Source organism: Rhopalosiphum padi, chromosome 2 (genome assembly GCF_020882245.1).
Source record: "Rhopalosiphum padi isolate XX-2018 chromosome 2, ASM2088224v1, whole genome shotgun sequence".
Lineage (NCBI taxonomy): Eukaryota > Metazoa > Arthropoda > Insecta > Hemiptera > Aphididae > Rhopalosiphum > Rhopalosiphum padi.
The window spans coordinates 32,773,774-32,783,254 of NC_083598.1; positions in this window are offsets into that span (position 1 = coordinate 32,773,774).

Consider the following 9,481-nt stretch of genomic DNA (forward strand, 5'->3'; position numbering starts at 1 on the left):
AATTTAAAAATAGTTCACAAATAAGTGTAACCTCTTCCATATTTCAATCCAATTTTTTATGTTGCCTTTAAAAAAACACACTTTATTATATATAACATATGCACATATTTTTGTATATTATATATATATATATTATTATTATTAAATATTTAGTATAATATTATAATATGTATTATTAACGCAAAGCTGGATGATTATGTGTGACTATTATTTGTTTGTATTAACTACACGGAAAAAACGGGGAAATACTACGATGGCTTACCTGTTATGTCTATGTGACACACGGTCATTGTGCCTAAAACTTCTGTTTACATCTTAACAACATAAGATTAAATATTTGTATACATTCGATCGTTACAGTTACGAAATCATACGCAAAAACCGAGGCATTTCGTTTACACCCATAAATATAGTATATACCGTAGAAATTACGTACCTATTATAGCCTTTAGCTACATACAAGTCTGCAGCTCTATGGTGGTTCTCATATACTCATAAAATATAAAAGTAGACTTTAACATAATGTTTAGTTAAAAAACGTCTAACCTAACGTAACCTTCTCGATTAAATATCATTTATTTCGCGGTGTTTCATTATCCCTATAATTATGAAATGTTCAAAAAAACACGGTCCTCCAAACGCATATTATTGTTGTCGAGTTTCTACAATCAACCATAATATACGCGTGTATTATATACCTGTTTATTGTACGTGTCAAATCCAAGTGATTTTTATTTTCATGGACCACGGCGAGTATTTTCGTATAAAACTGTGCCTGGTCTATATCATTACTTATTTCGTTGAAGATGGATTACAGCGTGTAGTTTATTTAATATTGCGATTTTATGGTTTGTATTTTTTATTTTTTAACAAAATTTAAACACGACAAGATGAAACATAATCGACTCGTCTGGTTCGAAGTGGCTCACACACGCAGTTAACCATAATCCGATCAGTTTCCAGCAGCACCATGTCACCAGATCCCAGAACCACCTACAACGGGTGCAATAATATATTGAAATATGAAAGACGGAGAGAGAGAAAGAGAGAGTGAGGGGGGAAAAGTGAGAGTGTGAGTGTGAGAGAACGAATGAGTGAGAAGCGGGAAGGGAAAAATAAACTGCCCACCCATTGTTTTTTAGGCTCGGTAAAACTAGTCTCAGTCCGAAAAGGTAGAAGAAAAAAAAAGAAAAGACCGCCCGTCTGCGCGACCGTATACAAATTAGTGGTACACGCCAAATCGTGTGAACATAATCGACACGGACGGACCGAACGCGATTCGAGTGAAAAAAACTCGATTTTTTTCCTTAAAAAAATAAATCACACGCTTAAGTTGCCACCGAGTCCGTTTTTGGGCGTTTATTGTTTCGTACACGATATTGAGCTATGTACCGATGATAATATTATTACCTTGCATGCTGCAACACGTCTATACAATATATGAATAATATTATGAAACGAATACAATAAAATTTACAAATTTTGCGTTATGGTAACAGATAATTATGTATTTACGTTTTTCCACTCTTTATTTTGGTTATCTCGGGAATAACGATTTTAACACTATACAATATACATGCACCAATATTAAATTAACAATACAGAAAAGGAAACCAGTTTGCCGCTAAGAGGTCATTTATTATGCAAATTATATTCATGATTAACAATATCCAATAACATAATTATTCTGTTTATGGTACTTCAGCTTAATATTAAGTGTCACAAAAAAAGTGTAAGCGTAAAAATGTCGTTTATGATATAATTTGGTAGACAATATTAAGTGTATTATGAAAATAACAATCATTTCATACAAATTTTCTAGCTTAAAAACCACGAGACAGATGAAACATTTCAATAACACATGATTTATTCTGTTAAAACAAAACGGTGTATTTAATCACACACTGGACCTACACAATTTCGTTTTAAATATCGATGTTTGAGAGTTGAGACGAAACATGGTGTAAGTTATACATACAAATTCCGTACAGGCGATAAAAACATTGACTTTTTTTTATAAATTATTTGTAAATCTTGAAAAATAATAACTTAAACTGTCTAGAATTTTTGTTTTTTTTTCTATCAGCTACCTAAAAATAAGTAATGATTTATATATTTAATTCACACCTAAAGGCATACTCATGATATTCAAGAGGTTTTTCGATAAATAACACAAGCTAGTCTTATTAATTTTTTTCGCTCTATCTACCCTCTAAAATTCTCTCCTTTCTCACGTCCAAATAACTATTTTTACAATAATACATTATTTAATGGATTCTAAATAATATCACATCAATTTTGTCAATCGAACGTTGCGTGACCACACGATTGTACAATTCAATAATATTAATAATAATAATAACAATAGGTACAATGTATTAATTCGTGTTTTACACACATATATTACGATACAACAAGTAAGAATATTATTTACAACTAAAAAATACACAACATAGCAATGATATAATACTCGAGGGCAAATGTGTGGTACCTGTGTGTATATACAGCGTATACGAAAGTGAAATGCGTCGATTAGGTTATTTGTAATAGTATTACATCAAATTATTATAAACTATTTTATGTCTTGAAATTGCTATTCAATACACATATATTATTTATAAATGATGATGTACCTTTGTAGGCGATTTCAACCCGACGCGTAAGAGTGTTACTCAAATGTTGAGTATCGAAAAAAAAAACAACACTAACATACAATTCGTGATGTTTAAGTATATTTTTACGTCATCTGTATATACGTTAAAATATAAATCGTTCGATATATTATATATATTTTTTATTTCGTCCTCGTCGCCCTATTGTGTGTCTTATTGCGCGGGTGGCGGCGTTCTTTAGTGTATTCCTAAAAGAAGGATAATTGTAATTATTTGTATTCTTGTAACACGCAATGCCGCGCCACTGCCGGCGGCGGCGGTTCAACGATGACGACGATATCGGCGGTGATGGTGATGATGTCGGCGGCGGCGTCTTTCGGGACGGTACGGAACTAATTTCCGATCGATCTCGAACAATGGCCTCGGCATTTTTTCCGTGCGAAAACATAAAAGATTTTCGCCAAAACAAACAAGATATAATACGAAATCGGGTGCGTTTGTGTACACATCATAATAATAATTTATGTGTATATACGTACCATGGTTCCGGATACGGTTCATCGGGTTTGAATAAATACGAAAAGCAATTTCTTCGCGGAACATACACGATTGCACAACACGGATATTCTGTAAAGTCTTGGAGAACAGATAGGACAGGTATAGCGTGTAATATTTACATGTGCGGTACGCCTATAATAATAGTATTATACTACTAGCTCGTGACGAGTAAAACAAACACTCGGATGAAACTATACGAGGCGCGACCAGAGTTGGATCGAAATTCGGTTTGCCCGATAGAAATTAAATTCACGTAAATCGTATGTGTAGGCGACTCCAGCAATCTGATGTATCGACTAAAAATGTTTTATATTATAATATTATTAGTCGGCCAGAACGTTTTTGGGGTGGTTTTTATGTCGGTGTAACCAAATACTTAATTATTTTGTCACGCACTATAAATACAGTTTTTAGACACACGACGTGTCTACACGCGAACAACACTACGTGTCTGCTTAGGTACATAATAGATACTATAATATGTACGTATATATAGGTCTTAACCATATTGTATGTACACCGATAATAATATTATTGGCATAATGGTATTATAATATTACATTACAAACACTGATTGGCGTACTACTTGTAAATTAACGTTTTTATAGTTCATCCATAATTTAATGACTGCGTATAATTAGTTTGGCAAAGTATCAAAATAACATTTTTAAATAATAATTTTATGAACAATGAACATTTTAATGTATAATGTTAAACATAGCTACCTAATTATAAAAATAAAATCTATTCCTCCATTGGGTATCCGAAAAAACCCTGAATTAAAAATAACCCCCCCAAAAAACCAAATAAAAATATATTATTGTCTTTATTTAATTTAAAAAATAAAAATTATTAATAGTTACGTATTAAATCATAGAGAAGATGGATTATCAAATAAACATAAACTATAGACACCATAAATGGTTTACATTTCACATACTGTACAATATTACAATAAATAATAATACAGACAAACAGTACTATATTTTATATAAACTTTGCACACTAATTTAAACTATAAATTAATAATAACCAATTGATAAACTTTATTACGGGTTTTCTACAATATAACTGACATAGGTCATAACTAGAGATAAATTTAAATCTAATAATAAAACAGGAATTTAAAAAAAATTAAATATGTATTTGGTTTATTTTCCTTGGATTATTTTTAATTTGGTTTTATTTTTAAATGGTCTTTTATTTTTGTGGTTTTTTTAATAAAAACATTATTTGACTTTCAACACACTTAGGGCCCAATTACTTTCAAATATTTAAAAATCTCATATAATTTTAAGAAATCTATTTTACACTTTAATGTTTTGTTAATTTAGTCTTCCTAAGTACTATAAGTGAATATTAAGCTTTCTTCATACATTAACAAACATACATTCTAAACCCGAGTTCTTCACTTAGCATATTAATATAATAAATGAAGGTACGTACTCTAGTTATTTTTCAAAATTAAATCAAAGCTGTCTGGCAGAGAATTACATTATAACATACATATCGTCAATGTATGAGTAAAATGTTTGATAAATATTATTTAAAATCGTCTAGAACGATTAATGAAATATTTAATAGACGGTAACTAATAACATATTAATATTCCTGTAATATTTACAATAGTGTTATAAAATAATACATTTTCACGTGTACATATAGGATGATTATTAAGTTACAAGAAATGTCGAAATAACGTTACAATTTGCTACATAGTGACGATAATAATAGTATTAGACTACCAGTGTCAAAGATGAGACCCTTTAGTATAGTCATGTTGTGTAAGGCAAAGATGACAATGAAAATAGGTGAAAAAAAAAAGAAAAAAAGAAGTCCAAGAACTCAAACATTGTTGTACTATAATATTATTATGAGTTAAAATACGAGTATAATAGGTACATATAGTTATATATCTATACGGTAGGTAGGTAGGTAGTAGCTTATCCATTATGAGTAGTTTTGCAGATTACTGAATACCCGGAGTGGGTGGGTCATGAATTGTTGACAAAACTAACTTTCCGTTTTTTTTTGTGTACTAGAAACTCTTGATGTGAGTAAAACTGTCAAATAATAATAAAATAAAGTTAACAAAAGATACTTTTTTTTTTCAATATGTGGTTATCTAATGGTTGTGAGATTGAAATCAAATGCCGTTAAGTGAACACATAATACGACGATATTTTCTCGGAGAAATACGATTTATATCGATTCGGACATTCTATTATTATTGAATAAAATCCTTGAACAAATATATATATATTTTTTTTTTTTAACTCGTAGCATTTGTATAATATAATGCGGATTGACGGATTCCGTTAGAGATGATTCTGGCACAAATGTCTTTACCTATAATACATATATAGTCAATAAGTGACAATAATAAATGATTTCTTAAGTTATATAGGTACCTAAATAAAAGGAATATAATACGATACATTTGTAAATTGTAATTCACGAATTCATTGTTCAATTCTTATTTATTCATTTCGAAGTATTACGGTATTTGACATAGAACTCGAATCTTTTCGAAGATATCTCATAAAAAAAAAAAACTATATCATGATTTTCGTAAACTTTAAGAAAAATAAATAGTTTATTGTTGAGTTTAATTAATACGTCAAAAGTATTTTGAAATTCACTACAATCGAATAGCACAACCGAAGAAATTCGGTTATCGCAAACCACATACAGAAAAGTAAAAAAAAAAATGAGAATTAGGTTAATAAAAGTTCACCAGTTTTAAAATAACATGAAAAAGTCGGTTAAAAATTCTTTTTTTGTATTCCGTAAAAACTTTCAATTATAATTTTCGAGATTTTAATTGCGTTGTAGTTTATTATAATTTATAATATTATAATACATGTGCTTAATTTGTACAAGGAATAAGGTCTGTTTTTTTAATTTAAAATATCAATTTGTAAAAATCGTATTTATGTATATAACCTAATTTAACAAATGTAGCTATAACTTAATTATTCATGATTACACTATTGTACAAAGTACATTTTATATTTTGTTAATTGTATTCAATTAACTATTAGTAATTACATCATATAAAAATATTATTTTTAATCAAAATAACTTAAATTGTAACTATATAACCATTCTATAATTTTAAAATTACTTTACCATTAAATATTTTAAAACTATGTATAATAATCTTTGTTGATGATGTTTTTAAATGTTAATATATTTTTTAAATCACTAATTGAAATATCTGTATAGTGTATGGAGTATATTATATACACGAATAACGCCAATAAAATAAATAATAAATAATTACTAACATATCTATTTAGATAATTAAATGTTGATTGATAAATTTAATTTCACCAGAAACATATCCGATTTAAATATTATACATTTTTAGTTTAATTCGTATATTGACGATAATAATCGCCTATAATTGGTATTTATACAAATATTCGTTTTGAGTTTGATGGACTCGTTTTTTTACGGTTTTTCAGCGGAAATACGACTACTTTTACGTTTCACGTTGTCACCATAATTAGAACTGCGGACTTATTAATTATAATTACATAATATAATGACGGATAAATAATAAAATTAATTATTAAAAACAACTGGGTCGAATAAAATCATGCGCATAGACGACGAGACATGATCGTCAGACTGGTATCGTACTATGATGAGCTCAACAAATTTATAATTCATTATTGACCTTTATACTTATTTACTCTCTTGTTTAAAATTATTCACTGATATAAAACCGATTATCAGGAAAGTTTATTGAAGACTATGAAAAGTAGAAAAATGTGTTAAATAAATATCGGATAGGTAATTATAAAAAATAAAACCTAATTTTCATTTTTAACATATTTATTAAAGTATATTTTATTATCATAGTTTTTATTATACAGGTGTTATAAAATGACTATGTTCATTTGTATTTGATTAATTTAGGTACTCGAAAACATTAACTTTAGACATGTCCACGAAAACCTATTTTTTTATTCACACAGTTGTATGTAACAATTCAATAATATATTAATAATTACATTACCTATTTTATGGATATAATAATCATTATAAAATATAAAAATTGTCAAGTTTCGTTGCTTTAATTGTATATTAAAAAAATCTATTCTAGCCAAAAAGGACATTGTAAGTTTTGGCGGAAAAGTTTCAGCTCATAGATGGCAAATTTACCCTATAAGTATTTTATCACCAATATAACTATATAACTGATTAAATACTTACGAGAAAATAAAAATTACTTTATGAGAAAGGACTGAGTCAATAATTAAATTGTCAGCATCTGAAGCAGTAAAAATATCTGATGTACTTATATTTACGTCAAACATCATATAATAGTTCTTTTAATAAAAATACTTATAGTTAACATGAAAAATGTTACATCTCACAATATTTTACCAGCTCAACTCATAAGTATAACCACTATAACCTATAGTCAAACGACTCAAATGTATGTTAATATTACATAAAAATCTAACCGTTGAAACTTGTCGTTTCCTGCTAAAGAGACATCGCCATATAAGTCTTTCAATGGTATTTTATATGGTTTAAATCGATAAAGTTATCATATGTGTTTCATTTGACATAAATTACCTGTATCGTTTCCAATGGGTTCACGGCAGTACTATACCTATTTATAATATTATAATATCATACAGTGCATACAAATCCGGAAGACTAAGTTTCTATCTCTTTCTCTCTCTCTCTCTTCTTTCCAGTGAAAATCCCGCGGCGGCGATATTTGATTTTCCACGGTCTTTCTGGGCGGTACTCGACATATCTGAATAACGGCCCATTGGTCCCCCACCTCTCAACTCCGGACACTGCCGGGTCGTGTGCGCAACGTCCGGGGCAGGTGTAACCCGCTCTTTTTTTTCCACCGGTTTAATTACGTCGCGACGCGGCAGCGTGTATTAATAATAATATATAATATTCGTCGGTCCGGTGAAATCGTAAATGGGGAAAACAGCGTATATGCTATATACGTATAAATGAAAATAATAAAAAAAATACACACACACACACTGCACGGGGTGCTGTCATGTTATTATTATTATTATAGCGGCGGTCCTACTCATCAGTGTCTATGGTTCATTGTACACAGCTGTGATGTTTCCATGTGCAGTGCACACACACGTATACGCATTATATGAGTGTGTGTGTATAGGTACGCGACTTACCGCTAACCAACTGTTGGTCGCGTGCCCCGAAAACAACGCGTTCGCCACCGCCGCTGACTTGCCGCCGCTCCGATTGTATACTTATATTGCAGCCGCCTGTGCCTATAATTTTTCTATAATATACGCGCGCGTCTTTGTTGCGCGCACGCGGACCGCGACGATTGCACCCCTCCGACTTAACCCCCGGCCCACATCGCACCCGACTCTCGAGAGTTGAAAAGAGCGCGGTTTTTTTTTTTTGCACGCTCTCCCGTCTATTTTCCCTGATACGGAAGACGACAGTAATAGTATAATATTGTTATTGCAACAAATGCGTCTACCAACGCCACCAACCATAATACTCAATATAATATGGTTGTATATAATATAGTGTATGCCTACCGTTAAAGTCAGAGGCTTAAATATTGGGAAAAGCCGTGATAGATTGAAAACGCGGCAAAGTTTTGCAAAAAGCAGTGACAAAAACCAAAATATTTTATGTAGCAGAGGCGTGACTAGGTAAAAGACTAAGAGGGCAAAAAAATGTATTCACCAAAATCGAAATTATATTCAAATTATTTACACAAGTCTAAAAACCAATTTCATGGCATGATAACGGGAATAGTATTTATCCATATCGTTAAATGCTATTAAGCATATAACCGAGTTAATTATATAAAAAATTAATGTGATGTTGTAAAATTTATAAAATAATATTATTATTTGTATTTTCGTAACTCGCAAATGCGATGACGTTGACAACAGAAAAAACGTGAAATAAATGTATTTTATGCAATGATTTGATGGAAAAATTGTTTTCACTAGAATTATATTTTTCTAAGGTGCCGCCATGAAGTGACTTTCTCACTTACACCTCCTGATTCCTTCCTTTGTAAAATGTACGTATTATACGCATTGTATAATATATATCTTATAGGTACAGATTGTAAATTTTTATATTTTAGATTTAAAACAAACACGAAAGAAATGTACCCAAGTTAAACTAATGCATTTATTTTTAAAACCCGAACGTAATTCCTAAATATTCTTCTACTTAACTGTAGCTTAATTTTTAGTTTACCGTTTTTTATATCACCCGTAATATAATATTATAGAAGTATAGCACAGGCACAGAATACAATATAACATTAT